The sequence below is a fragment of the Manis javanica genome, chromosome 3 (assembly GCF_040802235.1).
Source record: "Manis javanica isolate MJ-LG chromosome 3, MJ_LKY, whole genome shotgun sequence".
NCBI lineage: Eukaryota > Metazoa > Chordata > Mammalia > Pholidota > Manidae > Manis > Manis javanica.
In genome coordinates, this window is record NC_133158.1 from 84953049 (window position 1) to 84979432 (window position 26384).

Sequence of the window (26384 nt, forward strand, 5' to 3'; positions counted from 1 at the left end):
TCTATATGTGTTCTATCAGCCTTCCTTATTCTCATTGTCATTGATCAAATCACTGAGAGCAAATAAACATTGTGATGTCCCAGTACCCTGAAATATTCCAGTGTTTAGTTCTCCAAAACAAGGACACTCTCTTATTGTACCTCCACACTGGCTTCCAAATCAGGAAAACAACAAAGGTACAATTCTACCAACAGATCCACAGACAGCATTTAAAGTTCACCAATTTGCTCCCAGAACCTTTTCTTTGGATCTAGAAACCTATGTTACATGTACTTATCATGTCTCTTCAGTTTTCTTCAGTCTGGAACAATTCCTCAGTGTTTCCCTGTCTCTTAGGAACTTGCTAATCTGATTCTTAAGATGAGCCCAAATGATGTTTCCTTCCAGACATGTTCAGGCCATGCATTCTTGGCAGCAACAGCACAGAAATGATGCTGTGCTCTTGTTAGCTCATGATAATGAAGGCGCATGAGTTGTCTTACCACTGGTGATGCTGACTTTGATCACTTGGACAGGTTGGTGTGTACACACCAATGTTGACTTCATCCTGAGTCAGCCATCAGTCTATAATGGTTGTCAAATGGGTGATTTTCTACTTCTATCATTCTCTTTTCATTTATTAGTTGTCATGCTATTGTACGGGAGAACTTTTCCTTTTTATTTATTCATTCATTTTTTTTCTATCACATGAACTTTATTTTTATTTTTTTAATTTATCATATATAAAATCCTGATTTTATTCAATGAGTTAGTAAACTATTATCATTATTTATTTTGACATAAATTGTCATAGATCTGGCCCCTTCAAGATCACGCCTATGTCTTTTTACATTTTCTTACAATCTTGAATAACATGATGTCCCAAGCTCATTTTGTTTTTGCCTCACCCCAGCCCTGGAATCAGCCATTTACCCAAGAAGCACTGGTTCCTTTTAATGAAGGGTGGTATTCAGAAACCAAGGTACTCCATATGTTCATTGCTATTGGGATAGCACAGCTTCAAGGACCTCTCAGAAAACTAGGACATATATTCATACAGTTTAATATACACCTCCCTGTATATTTCTATATGTATCTGAGTATTGTAATGAAAGAGTTCATACTAATCTTTCTTATTAAACCTTTCCTGAAGATTTTAATCCTTCTCTCTGTCCATGTTTGTAAATTCCTTCTTGGACAATGAGAAGCCTGCTACCTCCTTCATTCACTTGTATGTGTACATGCACGCACACATATCTACTCAATCTTTTTACTACTTTATTATAAGCAATCTCTCAACCACATGGGCTGCCTCTGCACCTGTCAACTCTGTTTATCCCCCAACACACAGAGCTTCCTTGACTTCCAGTTACACAGCTGATGTGTCTGAGTAGCACCCTTGCCCCTTTACTGGCCTGCAGCACCTGACCCTCTGTGCTGAGAATATATGTTTTACACACCTGATTTTTAGGGGCACTTACCTGTCCTTTACAAAGTTATTACATGCCCATAACTCTAAGTCAAGTCTCAGTTAAAATAACACCTCTTGACTCACTCTCAGATCCTCCAGTGGGAATGGTTCCTTCCTACTTTTCATATTTCCCATTCTCTCCTCTGTCCTCAGGGTAGTAGGTCTTTGGGGGACCATGTGTACATTTACATTGGTTGATCAGATATTTCTTGCATGTTTTTCTGGCAGTTGTTTCCTGTGAGGATAGTGGAATTGGAATGAGCTCCCTTTTTTTTCTCCATGTAATCTTTGAACAGATTTTGTTGATGATCCAGCTCATAATAAACACTGTACTTGTATCTGCCCTTCCATTGTAATATCGTCCACACTTGCCATCCAGCATGTTCTTAGTGTATTTATAGCTAGTGTCTGAAAGCTGGTCCCAATCTGAGGATGCAGGGTTTGCCAGTTTCCTCCACATTTGGGCTAATTTTCTCCCAACTACTATAACCATTCATCTCAAGATCTTCATGCCCTACAAAAGGCCAGCCTCTTCTGGGACTTGTATTTAGTGCCTTTGTCATAGAGTGTATAGTTCCAACAGTTGTGCACATCTCCCACATTAAACTGCAAGCTCCTCAAGTCAAAATTTTTTCTTTGATTTTCACATACTCTGTAAAACATTAACATTAACCAAGTCTTGTACATGATAGGTACTCAGCAGATATTTCCTAAATCTGAGTATGTGATAAACTACTCTTCTTTGGCATCCTACATTAAGATAGTACCATATATGATATATTGATTTGTGGCTAATCAATAGGATTTTCATAGGATTTGGTTTAATGATTATTTCCAGTACTGTAACTCCACCCAATCTAATGTGGTCCAATGCAGTATAGTGTGAGACAGAATAATTCAAGAAAATTTCTTGAAAACAATTAAAAGTAATGTATTTTTTTACATCCAATATATATATTTGCTCTATATTTGGACCTTCCAAAAGCCTTGAATTAATGTTAAAGTAATTTTCTAGAAAAAGTCATATTTAAGGAAAAAACATTATTGGTTTTCCATAATCACCAAGTATTTGCACCCATTTGACAAATTAGAACATCATAATAGAGTTTTATTGGCCATTCACATGTTTTCCAGGCTATTATTTATTATTTAGAGGATAGACTCATACTTCAGAGATATTCATTCTCACTGTAAAAACTTTAAAATATAATATATAAAATGTCAATATTTTTTAAAACTCACTGAATGTTAAATAACCAACTTGCCAATGGAAAATATAGAAATACTTCAAATAAAACTAAAATAATACTCTATGTACTTCATCTCTAGAGCCTATAGGTCAACTGATGTTCAATCTCTATTTGGTTTCTTGTGGGTTTTTTTTATGTTAACTTAGTAAGATACATAGAGATAAATTTATAGTTATAATTTGATTCTGTGTTCAACTGTTCTAACCCATTTAGGACATCTTCTTTAATAAATGGATGTCCAGTTAAGGTAGCCATCAGAGTTGTGTGCACAGAGGGAGTCTTAGTTAACATTTGGTCAGTGTATTTCAACATAAAAACTTGCTTATGCCCAAATTACTGATTAAAGCAGGCTCTTTATGATTCCAGTGTTCCATCCACTTAAAACTTGATACGCAGTGAGAATTGGGCCACCATCAAGCCCTTGTTCCCATGAATTGTTCACTTTAAGAGCTTGATATGAGATGGATGAATAGACTTTCTTGGTTTTCACTTTTGTTCCCTTCTTGTTCACTCTTTTTCCATTTGTGAAACTCATTCATTAAGATCTTTGAGCACACAAGAGAAATTTCTCATTAGCCCTTCATGTCTTTCACTGGATATAGCAAGATTTTTGCTGGAAGCACAAGTCTATTTAGTAGAGTTTGTTTTTAAAATAAAGAATATGGTAAAACCTTTAAGAAAAAAAGAGAACCTTCAGTTTTCCTCACAAGCACTGTTACCACGAATGACTGCATAGTTTATATACAAGGTCCAAATGGCCAAAAGACAAATAAAAACAATAATTAGAAATCAAATATTTTACTTGTTTTGCCAAGTAGTAAAATATAATCCTGCACTTAGGCAGTCATCCAAATGTGCTCAGTAGGCCTCTTCAGAAATGGAAGAGTCGACATTGTTTTCCCTGTTTTGGTTTGAGAACTCAGATTTAGTCACCATGATTGTTTTGTCCTCTGCTTAGACCAGGCTATTTTAGAATTTATTTATTAGAGCACATGAACAGAAAATAATAATGACCCAGAATTGGGTTTGGCTTGCTATGGAGTAAGCTTTCAATGAATATTTGTTGGATTGAAGTTGCCTTGTGAGGCACTGATGAAAACTCATCAAATATGATGATGTCTACTGACCTTTTATCACAGCCACTTTCAAGTCAGACATGAAGCCTGCTTTCCATTCGCAGTCTGGAGAATCTATTATCCTTAAAGGGTTTGTTTGCAAAATACGTTATCAGTAAATTTTGCTGTTAGAAAGACACTGTGTTTATGGAGTTCAGAGTAAACTATTTTATACAGTAGTAAGAAATAAAACCAGTCATGTCTCCTTTTCCCCTATAATTTAAGACACTGAAAATTTCTAGGCCTCAAAATTTATAATAAATGGGCCCCAGGGAAACCACAACATCTCTAAAAATTCACGCATATATTTTCACTGGAAAAATTTACATCTAATTCATTACGTTGGAACAACCATTCCAAATTTTCTCGCAAAATAAATTTAACATATTGTACCTGGAAGGCTCAGGCGCTGAACGTGATTTTATGTTTAATGTATACTGCAAGGGCAAACACAGTTGGAGTCGGAAATTCTATTTTACTTGAAGGCTTTAATACAGGTTAAACTGAAGATGTCTTACCAAACTCAGGTTCAGTCTCAATGTTACCCACGACTAATTGTGCCTAAGTCTTTCTGCTTATTCAATAAAGAAATTACTATGAGGGCCCAATATAGGCTTCAACAGCTAACAGCCCTTCTTAGTTCGAACCCATCATATTCCTTTCATACGTCATAGTTATTTCCATCTGGGTGAAAACTCTGAAGAGTGAAGCGGGGCTCTACTTGTAGACACCGCTCCCCTGCAGCAGCCGCTGAAAGGTGTGGCGCAGGGGCGGGCAGCCGCAGCGGGCCCACGCAGGCCTGCCGCACCCACGGAGCCCCCGGCCCAGGGCAGCCGCACGCCGCACGCGGGAGCCTCAGCGCGGACGATCCCAGGCCCCGCGGCAGCGACGGCGGGAGGCCTCTTAGCCCGGCCACCTGCGGCGGGGACAGGAACAGCACCAACAGGGAGGCTGGGGAGCAGTAATGGTTCAGTGTAGGAAACGGACGTGGTCCCGGCAACAGGAAGGACGCCCCCGGAGGGATGGAACCGTGGCGCGCCTGGCGGGGAGAGTCAGCCCGGAAGTCCCTTAGCCGGGCAGGGGAGCGAGGGACGGCGGGCCTCGGGGAAGGCGCGCGGGGGGCGGCGGCGGCTAGCGGCAGGCGGTGGTGGGGCCCGCGCGGGCAGTAGACGCGCGCCAGAGCCGAACCGGCCCAGATGCTGTCCGCGTCAAGGGGGTGTGTTCGCAGTCTCCTCCACGCGGTACTAGAGGAATGGCGAGAACAGCGGATGGGGGGCGGGGGGGGTAAGATGCAGGCATCCCCGCGCTCCTGAGAGCCGGGCCCGACCGCTCCGGCCCAGCCGCCACCGCAGGCCGGGCCCACCGTCCTTCCGCGGAGAGGGAACGGCCCGGGCTGCAGAGCACCGCTCCCAGGGGCCCTCCCCACCGGTGTCAGCGTGGAGAGGGCCAAAGGGAATGCGATAAGGGAAATCGAGGAACTGAGGGACATCAAGGGGATGAGGTAGTACAAAGACCCTGGCGGCCACCTCATCGTCAGTATCACCGCAACCCAGTTACCGACGCAGACACCCCGAGCACCCTAAACCACAAGTTGGCGGACGTGCAGCGCCCACCAGCTGAGAATTGTCAGCACCTGGTGCTGAGCAGGGCGTGGCTGAGTCCAGGCCGGTTGACCTCCTCCATCGGGGTTAGGCATCCAACAAGAAGAAACGGGTATGAAATTTCAGCAGTAGGGAATGAACAAAAGAGCTGAAGACCTTAAGCTTTGTAGCCACTGACCACATAACTAGAACTGTCTGCTTTAAGCAGCAAGGGGTTTCATTATTTTTGCCTAAAGACATCTCTTTTTGGTAATGATAAAGATGTGTTTTATTTTTTTTAAGACTTTTTTTTTTATCAATACACCTTTAAAGGTTTCTTAGTTGTTTCATTATTTGGTCAAGTCGATATATTTTTAAAGAACATTTACAGTTTCAGTTTTTCTAGAAAACTCAACCAAGGGTAAGCACCTGTTAACAATGGTCTTAGATAAAGAAGAAACTTGTCGTTTGGAAGGAGGAAACATTTGGACAAACTCTCAAATGTTTTAACACTACATAAAGGAGTTAAAAAAGATAAATTTAGCATATGTAGAAACTTTTATTTCAAATAACCTTTTGTTCCTGTGGAATGTTTTACTCATCTAAATTTAAGAATTAGGAAGAATAATATTTTATAATGAAGGCTAATGGGCATTTGTGGATAAAATGAGAGTACCTGTGGCCAGGATTCTCACTTGGCCCTGGTTAACTAGCTCACTGCACACCTGTGGGCAATACATAGCTGTTGACTCTATAAAAAGAGCTCCACCCAGTACTCTGGGCACAACACAGTGGCAGGGCTGCAAGGCTGCAGGAGAGCAGAGCAGAGGACAGAGGCCCAGAGGCAGAGACTGGCTTGCTGCATACCGATTTGCTCTGAGTGAATGGGATTTTAGTAACTGACCTGCCACCTAGAAATAAAGTTGGGTATAACCCTTTCACCCCAAGAACGTTTTGCTATTGATTTCTTTGGTCACACTGAATCCATAGTGAACTTGCTCGGGGCTGAAACCCATTGGCAAGACAGTATTTAACTAGCAAAATTCCCTGAATATTGGAATGAATTTCTCTGGTGTACCCAGAAGTCAGAATGTATTCACTGAGAGTGTCCTCTTTCTAAATGCTTCACTTTTAATTATTCATTCTTCACTGGCAGAACCACAATGGAGGGAGTAACATACTTAAAAAATGACAAGCTTTGCTGATGGGTGACCGTGTAGAATACTACGAAGAACATAAAACTAGAAGTAAGTGGATCTAAATTCTAATCCCAGTCTAAATTCTAATCCCAGTTCTGTCTCTTCCTGTATAGTCCAGATCGAGCCATGTCACCCATTTGGGTCTCAGTTTCCTTTTTACAAAGGGGAAGATTGCTTTAAAATTGAATGAATTGTGTCCATTACTATTATTTTTGCCCCCAAGAGTCATCAGGGAATTCCACATTAAATTCAACACAGATTTATTCTATGGTTTAAAAAAGTCATCTTGTTTTCTATTGGTAGAGGATATAAAGGATGGAATTAAATTTATTGCATGTCTTCATGACCCAAGTCTTCAAATACTGTAGAGGTCAGCTGTGTAATCCACCTGAGCAATGGGGACACAGCTTTCCCTTTTGCTCGTGGCAAAAGACACATGCAAGAATCTCATGTCAGCCCATTCTGTTTGCCCAAGAGTGCTGCTTTTCAGCTTTTTGCCTCTGTACTTAATGCATACATTTACTTTCTCTGTCTGTTATGTGGCGCTGGATTTACTCCTGACTCACTCTGTCTTCTTGGTTGCTGCTTGATTTCTAAGTGCTTTTGTGTAAATGTGTAGAATATTAACTCGACTTCCTACCTATGACTTGAGTGGCAGAGGGTAGATAAAACATTGAAATCCTTGGAGACGGGGTTTAAGTAACTATAAGGTATTACTGATAGATCATTAGCTTAAAAAGAGCTAATTTCTCCAGATTTTACATGTTGGCAACCTATTTGGAATGATTGAAATGACTTATGTGTTACTGACTCTGAGGATCTGGCCTTAAGGACTGGAAAAAGAGCATAGTTTGTTTAATTGAAATATTCTCTGTCTGTTATTATTTCCCATGTCGAAGCCACTATGTTTACATTCAGTGGTAGTTGTTGAGCTTAGGGGAAACAAAATGTTTGAGTCCTTACACTGTGAACATCAGTTTGCCAAAAAAGCTATGAGCAGCATCATACACAGACCCTGACTTGTGAAGAAAAACCACCAGACAGAAAGAGAATTATTTGAAATATCAGAGTTTCCTGCACTGATTCTTCTTTGCCTTAAGGGAAAGAAGCGGATGTAAAGACATCTGGAAAGCTTTCATAAAGCGAGATTTTACTTATCTACCTCTGGGTAGATAGTTTTAATTTCCAACTCTTTAACTGTAAGGGGAATTCATTTGCTGATCATTCTATGGAGTATCGTAGGAGAGACAGAGGGCAAGACCTATTACAAATAATAGCCCAATGTGACTGAATCTTCCACATGCTAAAATTAAAGATTTTTTAAACTGAAGAATGCAAGGGTACCTAAGAGACTTATTTATGTAGTAGTGGATATTAAACCTAAGCCCTTTTGCCCATTCTGTAGTGTGAATTGGAGAACATTTTTCTGTTTTTCCATCTGGATCTGTTTGCTGTGATAGATCACTGACATGACTTTATTACAAGGGAAGAATATATACATTTTCAAATACAGCAGCAAAAAGGAAGTTAGAAGTGGGACCTGCAGTTAGGACACATGTAGTAAGGGTTCCTCTTCTTTTGAATTGTTCACTGTTTTGTTACATCTGAAAATTTTACTCTTGTGCTGACTTGGGATTTTGTGCTTGCTTTTGTGTCTCTCTTTTTTTTTTAAGGTATCACTGATATACAATCTTATGAAGGTTTCACCTGAGCAACATTGTAGTTTCAACATTCACCCATATTATTAATTCCCTACACCCCAACCCCATTGCAATCACTGTCCATCAGCATAGTAAGATGCTATAGGGTCATTTTGTGTCTCTCTTTTTGATGGATTGTTTCAGGCTTTAGTTTTTGCTGTTGAATTACAGGTTCATTTATAGAGATGTGTGTACTGAGACTTATTGGAACTAGACCAGAGAGTCTGAATATACTGGTGTAGGAGGTAAAGAGCAGAAAATGAAAGAAAAAATTTTTTTGATGAGAACACATGGCTGTCACTAAGCAATTTCATATACAAGGAAGGGGCTGTAGGTGAGTTCTACACATTGCATGTTCTGTTGTTCAGGGGAGTAGTTGTTGAAAATAATTTGGGAAAATTTAGAAAATGTATAAACAGAATTTTAGCAAAATAGATTTTGAAGTGGTTTTTTTTAAAGATAAGAGTTATTTAGGTAGAACATTGAAAAAAACCTTGAGATAAATTTTAATTTAGTACAAATGACTTGGATATTATAATATGTTATAAAGTGTTTCCTGGAAATATATATTTATCTGAAACCAATTCTCCAACTTCCAGTCTGAAGAAATCTCAGTTATTCTACCTAGAATTACTACTCTTCGTTCTCTAATTACATACAAATAATAACATGGAGTGAAAACTGCTAAACCTTATGGCTTGAGTTTCTCAAAGGTTCTGGTTATTTTAAGGCAATGCTAGGATTTGTAGTGCCACAAAGGAGTATTTGTTAGCTTGGTCATCCTGCTGTTGACCCATTCCTTATTTTCATTGGGAAAACTTTTGTCTCTTTCAGCTTGTTAGTTTTCTTTAGTTTTTGTGTTTTTGGTTGTGGGAGAAGAAAAATTAAAACATATATTCCTCTGCCTGAGCATCAATAGTTTAGAAGAAGCCACAACATTTAGGTGTTTCTTGATGGATTTCCTCAAGAATTCCTGAATTCACAGAATCATTTCAGGTTAACTCCACTTTTCTAGAAATGGGTAGCACACATTTATCTCATTTCTCTTGATTTCCATTTTCAGTGGTATGCACTTCATATGCATATATAACTATAACATATAAATGAACAAGTAATGGTTTCTTTTTTATTTACATGTACTTCAGTAGTATATGTTATTCCTGGTGGAACAACTTCCAGGTGGCCTAAATATTGTTATTTGCAGTATTTTTTTTTAATGTGGGGCTAACAGTAACCATTTTAAAAAGAAGATAGAAATACATAAATATGTCATTAGGCCTTCATGCTTTGGGTGACTATCCTCTCCTCTCAACTTATAGACTTATCTAGCTGGGAGGACAGAAATGCAAAAAATTGGAATAGTTCTCTCTGAGAAGCAAAAAGATAAAGAATGTATAACATATAGACACTCATGAAATTTCCCCTTGGGGTAACAATAGAAAAATAGAAAGAACATTTAGAAGAAAATCACATGTTATTTGACTTCTGTGGGTGGCTTTTGTTTCCAGACACCTTAATTATTACAAGAATTATCTTAATCTGTGTTTCACATTGATGGGGAGAAAAAGCCATTCAATTTTAGTTTTATATATATAAAAACATTGACTTACTCTTCTCATTTTTCCTTAAACCTGAGAATAATTTTGATTTTTGTTTTTTTAACTTAATTTTCTTGTATTGAGGTATATACAATAAGATGCACAAATTGTAGTGCATAATTTTCACTTTGATATGTAATTTTGTTTCTTTATAAAAAAGTGTATAATGTGACATATGAAAAAAGTTCATTTTCACTAGCAATGTCAAATTTATAAAAAATTATTTACTTAACATATTAATGATATATCTTTCAATTTCTCATTAGAAATTTATAAATTACTTTTTTAAGAAAGTGTTTACAATTTTAGGCAATGTTATTTTGGGGACTGTCAAAATTCACTGAAATTAAATTAGAAAATTAAAAAGAATCTTTTGTTATAAGTCATTTGCAACCAAATAGGGAGACCTTCAAAATATTGTCTTATAGAAACACAGCTGTGGTAACTATAGTAGAGGTGACATAGAATAATATATACCTAGTTGTTTAAAGGAGGTGGTCCCATTGACTCTAGGTTTGTCAGTTCTCTGTGAAATTGTTTTTGCCTTTATTATCTCCTCTGTAGATTATGTTTATTTAGTTTTTAGAGAGTACAATATGACTACATATCTCATTAAGAATGTCCATATTTATGAAACTATATAGCACTACATTTGGAAGAGGCATAGTCTCTACTTAAAGGTAGTCTTATCACTGTTCTTCCCACAACAATCAGTTTATTACAGCTAAGGATGGGTTACATGAACAGATGTCCACATGTATCACTTAGGTGTCCAGTTTTAGGACATTGTTACCATTTCATTTAATGCAGTGTTTCTTCATTTGCAGATAGGAGAATCTATCTCCTTGGACACTTACATGGTAATACACAGCTTCTTGGAGCTTGAATTTTCTAGCTATATTCTTGACAGGCTATTTCTCAAAGGATTTCAGTATATAATTTAACTGTTCTTCCTTAGCTGCCTCATTTCCTTTCTGTTTGATGTCAATGCAGAATTTTCATCTAATTTAATCTACAGAAACAGAATCATAGGTCAGGGTCTTCCCAAAACTTTTATGAATGGGACCCTAAGATTACATTTTGTCACAGAATGAATGGGTTTGGGGTGTGACTGACGTGGGAGTTATATATGAGGGTGACGTTATAGCTATGATGCCTTATCTGCCAGTCTCTATTATTTTTTTTCATGTTTCCCTTAGCTTCTGAAAGACACTGAGGTCTGTCTTCCCTACTGTACCTTAAGTTCTTCTTAGGCAGGGGCTGTGTCTTACCCATCTTTATTTTTCCAGTACTTAGTACAATGTTTGACATATAATTAGCACTAATTGTGTATTTTGAACTGCATTGAACTGAGTAAATATTCATACACCAAAACAATCCTACTACATAGTTATTTTTATTGGTGGAGAAATGTTAAACATCAGTGAAAACATCCATGTTACGACACCTAAAAATATAATGACCCATACTTCTTTATCTTTACAAAAGAGGAGAGCATACAGAATTTATAAGTAATTGGGACAGTTTGAAACTCTTATCAAGCTAATAATTGTTCTGAGTAAAGAAAAATGCCCCTAGTTATTCATTAGTTTTGAGACAACAAAGCCTATTTTTCGGAATAAAGATATTTTAAAATTTGTTCTGTATTAAGTTTAGCATGACACTGTCCATATTGGAAAATAGCTTAAATTAATAGAATCTGGTTTTCAAAATTGGAAAGAGACTTACAGTTCATTTAGTATTCATCACTGTGCTGTGCAGAAATACCTTTCACTTGAAAGTAGAATGAGTACCAAAGTTTGTAAAAAGGGTGATGTTTCTAGTTATTATACTAAATTATTGTGTGATACATATGTGTGTGTGTGTGTGTATATATATATATATATATATATAATAGTATATTAAATTATATACTTATACTGTGATCAAAGATGAAGTTCAATTTGTGACCACAGGGAGTCACTGTGTAGCTGTCACAGCTAAAGAGCACCCCACCATACATGCTGGCTTGCTGGGCTCCCGGGGAGATAACACACTCATCTCTTTTCCTCAACCACTGGCATTTATGCATTTGCCAACTGGTAGTTATTAAGTGCCCACACAGAGACCTGGGTGCTGTGTTAAAGTAAGCTACACAGTGAGAATAAGCTGCCTGTGTGTGGCTAGCCATGTTTCCCCACTCCTATCCCCAAGCAAAGCTCTTTAAATATCATTTATGATTTATCAGTTTCATTTATTTATTGTTACTTATACATTTATTTATGAAATTTTTGTCTTTCTTGAGATATCCTTGAGAGAGGGCTGCATTTTATTTGGTGATTGTGTATCACGTTGGCCAGAATGTAGTAGATCCTTAATGCACGTGTGTTGAGTGACTGGATGCTTTGCCAGGGATTTCATTTCCTTTTGTCCTTAATTTTGCTGTTATTTCTTGACCTCACTACCTCTCAGTTACTGTCACCTGCTGTGCGTCACTCTCTGCTCACTATCCTCTACAGCCGTTGTGATAATGAAATGGTTGTAGGTGAGGAGTTTTCTTCCATGTCAGTTATTCTGCCTCCTCCATACTGCTATAACAGTGTAGAGGTTCTTGTTTAGGCCACATCAGAAATGAAGGACATCAGTAATTCATGGCAGCATTAATAGTCTTACTTTTGTAAGTGGAAACTAGAATTGAACAATACATATGAAAAGTTACGTGGTGTTGGAAAACAGAATTGGCTACTAGAAAGAGTACTAAGTTCATAAGAGGAAAAACTACATTTCAGTTCCATATTTTCACCAATGAACAATTTTAATATAGAGAATTATATTAATTCTCACACCTTCCTTTCTCCATTTATAAACTCCATTTAGCTTCTATTAAATGCTGAGTAGGGACCAGGCAGTGTACTAGGTATTGAGGGGGGTACAAACATGAATCAAGCAGAGCTCAGTGCCTTAAATGGCTGACTATACAGTCGTGAATGGAAGCCATAAAAGGAACTGAACTTTAACAGTAGCACTTGAGTACAAGTAAGTGGAAGAGACCATAGGAATATAGATAAGTGAATGATCCTATTTAGTTAGCTCTGCCATGATTGGCTTCAGAAAATTGGATTTTGCCTTCAGATTTTAAGTGTTGCTACACTCCATTCCCTGGGATGAGGAACATTTTGGGGAGAGATATTCAGGTGTGTGTTGGCAATAATGAGAAATATTTATATCTGAAGAGGGGAATGTATAGAAGAAAGTAGAAGAAACTGTTGAGGTAGTGAGTCTATTCTGTGAAGTACCTTGAATATGATTCTGATCATGAGTTTGAAAACCATACTGGTCATGCTTAAAATTGGGTCTTGAAGGTCACACCTCATTTTATAATCCTATTCTTCTTGCTAGAACAACTGGATATTATCTCTAGGTACTACATCTGGAGCTAGCATATCTGGTAATTTTTTCATGATACTTGTTATTATTAATGATACAAGTCTAAATATTGCCAGAGGATCTCGACTATCTTGCACAAAAATTGACATTTCCTCCAAAGAATGTTTACTTTTGCAGATGGCAGCTGCTGGAACACAGGAGGCATGAAGGTGACCCAGTGTTTGGGCACCTGACTTGATTGGAAGAAAACATAGAGCTCCAGGACATACCATGGATTTTCAGTTTTCCATTAGGCTTCCATTAAAAAAAAAATTATCCATGAAAACTTATTGCCAAACAGGAGCCATAGATGCTGGGCTTGTGTGATAAAACATTGAGTCCCTTGAGGATAAATTGTGGCAGGGAAATTTGGTCGTTGAATTAATTAAATTAGCATTTGCATCTTTAAGTATTTGAATCATTAGATAAATAGAAATGTGTGCTTAGAGTGCAGTGAGTAATGTAATTCTATTCCTATTCTATTCACTCTTTTCTTACCTTCTCTCCTTCATGCTATCCTTTATGGACAGCTAATTCAGGGGAAAACCCTTTATTTCCATACTTTAGAACCAACCTGATTTCCTAAAACTGCATAAAGATTTCTGTTCTTGTTAATGACAATAGATTTTTAGTCCCATCAAGGGAAATGGATCTTTATTTTTGTGAATGTTGTAGAATGAGCTAGCTGACAAGTAATAAAGACCAAACATGCTAATTAAATGAGGAAAACCATAAAGAAAGCAATTGATTTATGGTAATGAGTTTTTTTGTTTGTCCAAAAATGTCTCCATAAAAAATTTTTCTCCCATAGTAGTAGTGAAAGAACTTATAAAAAAGTGTGTACAGTGTATGTATGTCCTGATTTTAGGCTATGAATTTTATTATTTTATAGGATTACCTCATATACCCTGAACTCTCACTTACCTATAAAGCACATTATTAAAACTATAAAAGATCAACCACAGTTTTTAAAACTAATAACTGGAAGAGGTAAATAGAGTACCTGGAACAAAAACATCTTGCTTCACATTTTAAGGACTGCTAAGAAGCTATATTAATCATGTCCGCCCCAGGCTTAAAGTATGATTGGGAAAATATGTCAACAGATATATGCTATTTAACTCGGTAGATATTTCTATAGATTTTAGTTGTTTCTATTTTTGGATATAGAGTAATATAAACAAATTTATCGTGGTAAATGGGTCCCTAAATAATTGTGTGCAAACTGATTTTGAAAATTATCATTTAAGTGAACCAAAAATATTTTCCTATTAAAAAAATTGAAGGGATATTTTTGGGTAGTTAACCTTTTTATATTATAAATAACCTTTGCATATGTAAAATGTAAAATATATTTAGTAAGCTTGAAATTTTTGTATACCAAAATCTCTTAAAATTGGTCACAATATGTAACTCCCTTCTATTTGGGATTAATAAGACACCTATGGCCTTTCTTCAAAATGATACCAGGAGCATACTTACTCATGAGCTTAAACTAAATATTGAGCTAAGAGAACAGAGTCTGCAGGACCATCAAAACAGTCAAATTAAATTTTGGTCAGTCATAAAGATTAAGATTTTTAAATAAAATTCATTCAACTACTTATAGGAATTTTCATCTTAAATAGAAATTTTGAATGGCGTGAGGCTAAAGCTCTTATGAAACAACACAGAAAATATCAAATGGACAAATGAGATAAATCCATGAAGTTATTGGACTAAATTTTTTAAAGTGATAGAAAAATACCTAAAATATTTTAATTTCTAGTCCTTCAAAATCACTTTTTGAACATGGATTATTATTTATATTTGTGCTTTTAATTTACCTCTTCTCAACACCCATCTCTCATCACAATTGAATGCTAAATCTTATGTGAAAGGAACATTTGAATGAACAAAACAGTGGTACATGTAAACTGAGCTTATATATTATGAGCTCAGTTTGGTCTTGGAGCAGAAGAAAATTATTTTATACATAAATGATCATTTGTCCCCAAATATCCCTTTAATAAATAGACACTGGTAACTTTCAGGTTATATATCTGAGAGCATAAAGGAATTTCTTTTTTAAAAGATATATTTTTCTATATAGTAGTGAACAACCAGAATGAGAATGCCTTAGAAAAGGAAACTTAGTAATAGGACATTAAAGGAAGCTTAGAAATGATCTGATGGATAGTATGTATCTCCCTGGATATATAGATGAGGAAACAGCCACAGAGAGAGATAAGCACAGATTTATCAACTTTTTTCTTCTAACTTTTTGTTATAGAAAACATTAACATTCGTAAAAGTAGAGCAAATAAAATAGGACTCTGCTGTCTGACATGGCAACCTCCAGCTATATGGGGTTGTTGAGCAGTTCAATGTGGCTGAATTATTAACATGTTGGAATGAAAATATTTTGGATATATTGAGTTAAATAAGATATATTTTTAAATGAATTTCACCTATTTCTTTTTACCTTTTTAAATGTGGCTACTGGAAAATTTGAAATTGCTTATATGGCTTATATTATATTTTTATTGGACAGTAATGGCATAGAACCCCATTTACCTATACCCACTTCAGCAGCATCAACTCATGACTCATCTTGTTTCATTTATATCCCATACATCTGAGAAGTGCCTACTACAGGTAATTGATCCCAGGTTTGGCATGGAACACCTTCTTGTTGGCTAATGCTCTTTCCACTATTATAATTTTAAATTGAAGTCCTTTTGTGTATGCCAGTTTTACTATCTCCTAATTATTTAAGATTACATTTCTGAGATTTAGTGATTTTGACAGGTTAATAATGCATTCATTTATTTCCTTTACAGTAAGACTATTAATTTGATTGATAAAGATTCTTAGGTCTAATTCCCCACTTACTTTACTAAGTACAACCAACTCATTTCATTGCTCATCCTTGCAAAATCCTGATTACCTAAGGATAGCAAACAAGTTAGTGTCTCCTTGGTTTTGCTTCTTATTTATATTTTTCATGCAAAGTTTCATTATTCTTTTAAGGTAGATGCTAGAAAAATAAGTCCAAAATTAATGAATATATATATATATATATATATATAGCCTATTTACCTTATAAAAACCCAGTTTGTGTGTATGTACACACACACACACACACTCCACAACGTTCAAGGAGTTAATAGTCTTGGGTAGGAAGAGAGGGGAGGAAACACAAATGTGTCTTGGACATGCTGGACCTGATGTGTCAGGGTGAAATGTCTAGACATTAGCAAGGAGCTAAGCTACTGAGGAAAATGTTTTCTAGCTGGATTTTCTCTTTAGGGATGACTTGGTGAATCAGAGAGGAAAATATTTTGTTAACACTATTTATTACAGCAATTTCAGGGAATATTTACAGTTTAATCTCTGCATATGTTTTTATGTACCTTTGTTATAGTTATTTCAATGACTGTATTTTAACAAACAGTTGTATATTTTGGGGACATAAGTCATTAACAGAATATACATGATATGTTTTTTAATTTAATTGCAAATTTGACTTTTCCATTTTTATTTTGGAAAACAAAGACTTTTCACAGAAAATTGGAGTTTTGAATTTTCCTTTTACCTGAGGTCAAATCTTAGAAAAAGTGACTGATGTTCTGTTGGTACTCCAAACGAGTGCCATCTACCTTTCAGGGTGATTTAGGTGGAAGCAACAGTGTGTTTTTGTTGTCCATCTTCTGTGTGCCCTACAGATGCACATAAACCTTTTTTCTGGTCCTAGGAAGCTAATCTGTAGGGATTATGTCATCTGGCTCTCTTTCCCTCTGTCCCTGGATAGGTGAGGATAGTGGGGAAAACCAGTAGGAAATAGGAAGCAGGGAGGAGGGCGAGTTTGGGGATCTATTCTGCTTCTTCTATTCCTATAGGGTTGCTGAGGATGGATGCTAGCTCTGGGTTTTGGTCAACACTCGCTCCCCTGCAGACCTAGGGTTTTTAACACCCCCTGTCTTAAAAGGCCAAGGGTACTGCATTATCCCTTCTGGGTTTTGCACCCCTGCCCATATATTTGTAAAATTCTTTTATTAAGCTTCCTTCAAATGTTCCTAATTTGAAGGTGCCATCTGTCTCCTGTGGCAGGCATCCTGACAGTATATGAGCATTTCCAACCCTAGCTCTTCATCTTACAATTCCAGTTTGACTGTGGATACTTCAGTATTCTCACCTCAGGAGCTGAGTTTCTGCTTGGGAAAGAAGTTGGCATAATATCAGAGGCTCTGGGACATTAAGCAAAGACTATGGAACAAGGATTTTCCCATATTCCTTTCTAGCTACATAATAAAATGAATACTTTAGTGGAATGAAATACAGAACTTACATTCCAGAATGTACTTGAAAACTAAGCAGTTCTTCAAGGTATACTTGCAACTAAAGTAAGGAAGGAGGTGGCAGCTGCAGGCCTCAAGTCAATACAATTGGACTTGACTTTAAATCCATGCCACAGACACATTTGGCCTCATGTCATTGGCAACAGCATTAAGTCCTGGTGCACTTAAGAGCTTCAGATTTCTAATAAGCATTTTCTTCAAAGCAGTCGCTTGATTTGGTCTGTGATTTTTTTGTCAAGTGTATATCATATCAAAAGATAAGTGTTTGCCAAAGCCTTTCTTGAGCCACAAAAAGGGGAATTTTGTTTGAAGAAAGTCAAGTTGTGTTGACTGGCTCCCACTGGGAAGATGAAAGGAATGACTGAATTTCCTTTACTCTGTTGTTGTTGTTTGTATCCCTCAAATATTTTAATCAACATGAAAGGACTCATTGCACCGTGAGAGCAGTGCAATTTGAGAAAGCCATTTAGAGGCTGCCAAATAGATTCACAGCTAATAAAGTTGTATTTGTCAGTGCTGTCAAAGACTAGATTTATGAGGGATGATTAGTAAGGGCCAGAATTCCAGGCATGGAAAGATGGCTAGGAGATTATTTTCCAAATGGACGTCTCCACTGCAGATTCTTAATATGCATTGTGTGCATTTAAGGAAACAAGATAGATTGTAAAGGGTGATTTTGGCCTAGTTACAATGTAGCATTGAGACATAATTGTGATATTATAAACTGTATCATTTCTATTGTACATGACCAAATGGCTCAAGAATAATTTGAAGTTGAAAATTAAAATTACATTTTTAATGATCTATATTTTACAATATGAAATGCTTACCTTAATTTATTGCTGTATACTGTTTTCTTGTTAACTTTCTGAGATATCTATCTATCTTATATATATATATATAAAATAGAGAGCCTATATGTGCGGGAGAGAGCAAGCCCCTCCCTACAAGAAGGTTCCTGCAGCTGCTTCCTTACTTGTGGGATAAAACAGAAAAGACTTGTGATAAAGGCTAGTAGGTTGAATAAAATAGCAAAGTGACAAAGACACCCCTGGTAGTGGTTGGCAAGTTCTCACCTTTGCTGTGAAAAGGAATTCAGAGACAAAGTGCAATAGACTTATGCAGCAAGAAAGTTTTACTTAAGAAGAGGTGCTCAAAGGGGGAGCACAGGAAACCTTAGAGAAGAGGCACAATTAAGAGCTTAAGGTTTGGGATTTTATAGGGTCTTTTGGGAAGGGGTTGCTATAAAGCATGTGTACAGGTGGTTAATAATTTCTTTGAAGTTTTGTCTTAAGAAGAGTGTTATTTAGGTGACTGTGTTGATTTGAATTTTGGCATTCTTTACCCATGTAGGTTCATTTACACTCTGGAGGTCCTTCTCTGATCCTGGTTCACAATGTCACTTAACTGATTAAGGAGACTGTAAGAACAGCATAAAGGTTAAAGAATAAGCTGGACCTTTTTCACAGGCTAAGTAGATCTTACAATAACATGACCCTTGTCCCATTTCCCTGCTCTACCTCAAAAGTAAGATGAGGTAATCTACCTAATGAGACCCTTATCCTTGCCTCCTCCCACACATATAGGCAGCATAAGAATGTGTATGGTCTTTAGGACACTAACTAGATGCGTCCATGACAAGCTGCTTGATGTATTGGTAAATGTAACCTCTTCTCTGCATTCTCTGCATTTCTCAATCCCCTGCTTTAGAGAAAGTATTTAAGGTGTCTCCACATGAACGGGATTAGAGTAGTTTATAAGAGCACACTGGTGGGTGGGCTGCTTTCAGGTCATGGTCCTCAGTAAAACTATGAATGTTTCTTAAATATAAGTAATGTAGATTTAGTCAATACTACATGTAAAGCTACGTGATCTCTATGGACTATGCAAGGATCTCTTTAACATACATATAGAAAGGGTTGCTGGATTATGGGTTATACCTATCTTCACTTTAAATAAGTATAACTGTGTTGCTCTCTGAGTGGCTGCACCAGTCCACATTCTTCCTGTAGTTTGTGAGGCATCTCATATTCTTGGAAGAAGTCAACCCTGTTTTTTTTTTCACCCCCATAAAATCTAGAGTTCTTGAGAAATTGTTGACCTTTGAAGGGGAGCAGAATTTGCCACCCCAAAATACTCTTCTTTGACATAGGGTTATTTTTAAGAAATAGCTGACATAGGAGAAACTCTGATAATTGATTAGAAGTTAACTTTTTGTGAGAGACAATTCCATGTATGAGGGAAATCTCTATTTGTAAGGATGGCCCCTGTGTACTAGAAAGAAGAGGATGACTCATTCTCTAGAAACTCTTATCAGTGGAGAGGACAAGAACTTAATCTACATAACAATCTCACCCTTGTTTTCTCTGTTTTGTCTGGTAACCTCCCATAACTTACTCCCTATTCCCAACATCTTTTATCTTTAGCTGAAGATGATACTTTAGGTGATGGCTTTGGCCACTTAGGAGAGTAACTCAGTTTTCCTGGGTATCTTCCATGTCATTTATACAGGAGGTATGTAAGTTATTAATACTTTTGTTTGTTTTTCTTGTTAATCTGCCTTTTTATTACAGGGGATTCTTAGCCAATAACCTAGAAGGGTATAGGGAAAATTACTTTTCCCTCCCCCACCCCTTTATTATATTTTTAGTGACAGCTCCATCCTTCTTAGAAAACAGTTAACTGGCTATCTCTGAATGGGATTAGAGGTGAGCATTTCCCCAGTTCCTTTAGATAATTTTTTTATTTAAAAATTTTCCCCAGTGACTAAGGAAAATGTTTTTAAAAGGTGTTTAAAATAAGCAAGGATTTAAAAGTAATGAGATTTTAAAGAGAAATATGTAAAGCTTTAGGACCTGTTGATAAACTCTGTCATCATTCTGAGTTTCTCCAAATTTAAGAAGATAATCATTTATTAGACATCTGAATGCAAAATTTCAAGTCACTCTATGAAGAAAATCTACTTGAATTTCTTTCTAATACTTCACACTTTGCAGAAACTGTATTAAATATAAGATAAAAAACATGTTATAACATTTGATTCCTGGAACAGATTTAATAATCGTTAATAATGGCAGAGGTTTTCACCTTCTACACTTGGATCAACATATGGGATTGTTTGCTCAACACCAGCTAGTGTAGCATGTTGCCAAGATATCAGTCTTTTTTTCCTCACAGCAGTAATTGAAAACAATAAAAAATAAGACATCTTCTATAAACCTTACCTAGAGAAAGGGAGATAAGGTTCTCTCTTAGGCCTTCAAAATGAAAATTGCATGCAAAGTAGACATTTAATCTGTCAAAAATTGTTCTTTTGGGCTATTAAAAGGTTTTGTCTATTGAGCTCCCAAACTAAACACAGTTATGTCTCTCTATAGAAGTGAAATGGTTCTGTGATGAGGAGAGGTGGCAACTATTTAAAGCATGTATCTACTTTGGTATAGATACATTTTCAGTTGCACATACATTGCTAATGTTTTACTCAGAAACCTTGTATTTCTTCACACATTTGGTTAGCCATGTGCCTTTGAATCTTAAGACATTCTTCTTATAGGGAATAAGAAGTACAATTAAGGTAAAATTTTTGACCTAAGTCTATAATGCATTTCGATACCTCATCAGGTTCTAATCCAGTTTACAAAATGTTTCCAGATGTAGTCTAGTTGCAGATCAATTTTTATGTATGTACAGAAATCCTGATGCTCAAATTAGAAAAATATACTATTTTTATTCTTTGTGGAAGCCCATTTGGAACATAATCTTGAAATTATTAAGATCATCTGTAGTACAGAATAATTAAAAAAATTTTCATTAGTGTTCAAAATTAGTGACTATAATCTTTGAAAATTTAGATCCTATATGTTAATCATAGAGATTTAAGATCTTTAAATTTGCTCTATGTAATTTCCTATTATAACTTCAGAAATTCATTGCACAGTGAGAGATAGAACTGGAGGAGGGAGCTGGTACAACAAATTTATAATTTTAGGCAATATATCTATGCTTTTAATTTTTTGATTTTGGATGTTTTCTAAATTCATTTGTTTAACAATTTGTCAGATATAATCCTGGAGATTGGGAACACAAAAATGAAAGAATATTCTGAAAGAGCTCATAGTCTGATATAGTCAGAAACATAAATACATCTTCAGGGGTAAATAGGATGTAACGAAGTGAACATTGAGGGGAAGAACTTTCCAAGCAGAAGGTTCAACAACAGCAAAGATGTGAGTTGGTAACTACAGAAGAAGTAACTTCAAGCAGTTCTGTGTCTCTAGTGAGTAAAGGTAAATGTCAGTAGTGGCAATAGACCCAGTTGGAAAAGTAGCAGCAAAAAATGCAGCCAGGGCATTTCTTACTTTAAGGAGTTTGAAGCTTTCCTTCAATGGGAAGAAAGTCAAATGCCTTTAAGAGGGTGTAGTTGTTTGGGCCAAACACAATTGTTTAGGTTATGAAGATACGAGCCCCACCTATAGCTAAGCATATCCCTATACTGTGGCATGGGAACATCCCCAAGAAAAATGAATGCTTATGGTCATCAAAATATGAAAGAATGTTTCACAGCTTTATTCATAATAGCCTCAAACTAAAACAATATGAATCTTTATCAACAGAAAAATATATAAATATATTGTGACATTCTTACAGTAAGAGACATAAGTGGAAAAAATCTAGAGTAATTACATGGATATAGTGAGAGTTGTATATGGATGTGTCTCAGAAATAGTGTTAACAAAATGAGAAGAGAACATACTATATAACCCAATTTTTATAAAGCTTATGATTGGCGAAAATGTATCTTTTTTGGTAGAAGGTTAGTTTAGGGGAGGGTAATGACTGTGACAGGCCATGAGGGAGCTCACTGGGATGCTAAAAATGTTCCATATTTTGTCAGTAATTACATGTACTGGGGAGGAAGAATTTTCCTCTATTCTTCAAAGTTATTTCTGGTATAAGAATCAAAATGAATTGAGACATATTAACAGGAGATAATCAAATTTATTTTCATATGCATGGGACCCTTACATACACAAAAGGTACCCAGACAGAAAGGTAAAATGAGGCATATATGCCACCCTGAGCTATGAAGTGGGATAGGGTCCTGGGGCTTCAAAGTGGAAGAGGAATTCACAGAGCAATAAGAAGAGCAGATCTTTGGTTATTAAATGTTTGCCTGTCCATACAGATGGGTCATTCAGATAAAATTTATCTCCGGTAATTATTGTTATTTTGGGAAAGACCCCAACTTAGACTTTTCTAGGTAGTTAAGGGAGGAGTTCTTTTGAGCCCATAGGGTCTTGATTGTCTTCAGTTCAAAATAGTCCACATGACAAAGTGACAACTTTTGGGGAAGCTTGCCCTTGACCGCTATACATGGATGTATACATATGTAAAATTGATAAATTCATTGAACTGTATGTTTAATACATATGAAGTTTTCCCCATGTATTTTATACCTTAATGCAAGTTAAAAACCAAGATGCTAGTCAGTGGAAATCATTGAAAGTACTGGGAAAGTAGTCATTTTTTCCCTTTCTTGCATTTTGCTTGTGCTTGTGTGCATATGTGTCAGAGTAGAGTGAACACTGGACTTTGACCTAAAAGACTTGGATTTAAACCATAGCTCAGCTTACTAGCTATGAGATTTTGTTCACATAATTTAGCTTTTTGGAGCTTCATTTTTGTCCATGTAAAATTGAGATAATAATAATTATAGGATTGTTATGAGAACTAAGAGTTTTAGTCCATGTCCTCTAGAAAGTAGAATCAGTCCAGGGTACAGAAGGAAAGTGAATCTTCTTTACAAAGTTTTGTCAAGGATAATTTATACTAGTTTTCTTAAATATTTGTTCCTTTATTTTCTATCTTCTTAAGGTAAAATTAAAATTTTTTCTTTTTTTTCCTTTCCTTCTTTCTTCTTTCTTTTTCCTTTTTTAATTTTTTTTAGTATCAATCTTAAGGACTTGGAGGATGATACAATTTGAATTACTCAGTTTTACCCAATATCATTTATATAATTTACTTAAAATAGTAATAGTGCTAGTAATACTACCAAATAAACTGTTAACCTTAAAAATAAAACTCAGTTGTTTTTCTAGCAGAGAATTGAAATATGGGACATGTAAACTGCAGCAAAACCATAGTTAAATCTGGAGAATAAAGAAAAACTCTTACAGAGGAAGGGGCTGAGTTGGGAGGGCTGTTCTAAGCAAAATGTCCATTGGAGTAAACTGTGAGTTCAACATACCTAGGCTTCTCATTGGCTGAGCTGTGGCAGTCTCTCATTGCATGGGCTATTGCTGGGTGGGAGGGAGAAACCTTCCTTCCTTGGGTAGTAAAGAAATGAAGCCTTTCTTCCACCAGGGCCTGCAATTGACGAGGAGTGGTAGGAGGGGAGAGCTTCCTCTGCTGACCTCTGAAGCCATACCATGTCAGTAGATTTCCTCTTACTAATTTTTGCAAAACTAACTGAAAAGAGTTAAAAATATTTTTTGCATTTGTTCCTCTCATTTTCCTATCTTTTTATAGTAATTGCATATCTACATTATTGAAGCATACAGCCATATTGCACTTTATCTCTTTTGACTAGTTAGTCTAGTTCTATGTGTAACTGTATTTAAAGTTCACAATCAGTCCTTATGTCAGTATCTCTCAGTCATTTTGGTCGTTTGAAGTTGTTGTCTACTAGATTTCTCAGAAAAGTCTCAAAAGGAACATCATTACTTGAATTTTTACATGTTGCATCAGATAAACATACTGAGAAACTGTTTTTTTTTTTTTGGATATACAATCCTCAATTCATATTTTATTTCCTTAACTAGTGTAAACACTTTTTACTAGCATAAAAAAATGTTACCCAGATAAAAACTCTCAGCAAAGTGGGTACAGTGGGCAAGTACCTCAACATAATAAAGGCCATATATGATAAACCCACAGCCAACATCATACTGAACAGCGAGAAGCTAAAAGCTTTTCCTCTGAGATTGGGAACAAGATAGGGATGCCCACTCTCCCCACTGTTATTCAACATAGTACTGGAGGTCCTAGCCATGGCAATTAGACAAAACAAAGAAATACAAGGAATCCAGATTGGTAAGAAAGAAGTCAAACTGTCACTGTTTGCAGATGACATGAAATTGTACATAAAAAACCCTAAAGACTCTACTCCAAAATTACTAGAACTGATACTGGAATTCAGCAAAATTGCAGGATACAAAATTAACACACAGAAATCTGTGGCTTTCCTATACACTAACAATGAACCAATAGAAAGAGAAATCAGGAAAACAACTCTATTCATAATTGCATCAAAAAGAATAAAATACCTAGGAATAAACCTAACCAAAGAAGTGAAAGACCTATACCCTGAAAACTAAAAGAAACCCTTAAGAGAAATTAAAGGGGACACGAACAAATGGAAACTCATCCCATGCTCTTGGCTAGGAAGAATTAATATCGTCAAAATGGCCATCCTGCCCAAAGCAATATACAGATTTGATGCAATCCCTATCAAATTACCAGCAACATTCTTCAATGAACTGGAACAAATAGTTCAAAAATTCATATGGAAACACCAAAGACCCCAAATAGCCAAAGCAATCCTGAGAAAGGAGAACAAAGTGGCAGGGATCTCACTCTCCAACTTCAAGCTCTACTACAAAGCCATAGTAATCAAGACAATTTGGTACTGGCACAAGAACAGAGCCACAGACCAGTAGAACAGATTAGAGACTCCAGACATTAACCCAAACATATATGGTCAATTAATATTTGATAAAGGAGCCATGGACATACAATGGGGAAATGACAGTCTCTTCCACAGATGGTGCTGGCAAAACTGGACAGCTACATGTAAGAGAATGGAACTGGACCATTGTCTAACCCCATACACAAAAGTAAATTTGAAATGGATCAAAGACCTGAATGTAAGTCATGAAACCATAAAACTCTTAGAAAAAAACATAGGCAAAAAACTCTTAGACATAAGCATGAGTGACCTCTTCTTGAACATATCTCCCTAGGAAAGGAAAACAAAAGCAAAAATGAACAAGTGGGACTATATTAAGCTGAGAAGCTTCTGTACAGCAAAATACACCATTAATAGAACAAAAAAGGTATCCTACACTATGGGAGAATATATTTGTAAATGACAGATCCAATAAAGGCTTGACATCCAAAATATATAAAGAGCTCACCCACCTCAACAAACAAAAAACAAATAATGCAATTAAAAAATGGGCAGAGGAACTGAACAGACTGTTCTCCAAAAAAGAAATTCAGATGGCCAACAGACACATGAAAAGATGCTCAACATAGCTAATTATCAGAGAAATGCAAATTAAAACCACAATGAGATATCACCTCACACCAGTTAGGATGGCTACCATCCAAAAGACAAACAACAACAAATGTTGGCAAGGTTGTGGAGAAAGGGGAACCCTCCTACACTGTTGGTGGAAATGTAAATTAGTTCAACCATTGTGGAAAGCAGTATGGAGGTTCCTCAAAATGTTCAAAACAGACTTACCATTTGACCCAGGAATTCCACTCCTAGGAATTTACCCTAAGAATGCAGCACTCAAGTTTGAAAAGAACAGATGCACCCCTATGTTTATCGCAGCACTATTTACAATAGCCAAGAATTGCAAGCAACCTAAGTCTCCATCGGTAGATGAATGGATAAAGAAGATGTGGTACATATACACAATGGAATATTATTCAGCCATAAGAAAGAAACAAATCCTACC

At 36.3% G+C, this 26384-nt stretch overlaps 1 long non-coding RNA gene across 1 annotated transcript in view; it reads left to right on the forward strand.

Moving 5' to 3' along the window:
* Nucleotides 1-4506: 4506 nt before the first annotated feature.
* The window catches only part of LOC140848174 (uncharacterized), a 71580-nt gene continuing 49702 nt past the window's right edge, over nucleotides 4507-26384 (forward strand). The window contains exons 1-2 of the long non-coding RNA XR_012128725.1: nucleotides 4507-4572; nucleotides 6552-6642. This is a non-coding gene — a long non-coding RNA (uncharacterized lncRNA). The remainder of the gene's footprint in view (nucleotides 4573-6551; nucleotides 6643-26384) is intronic.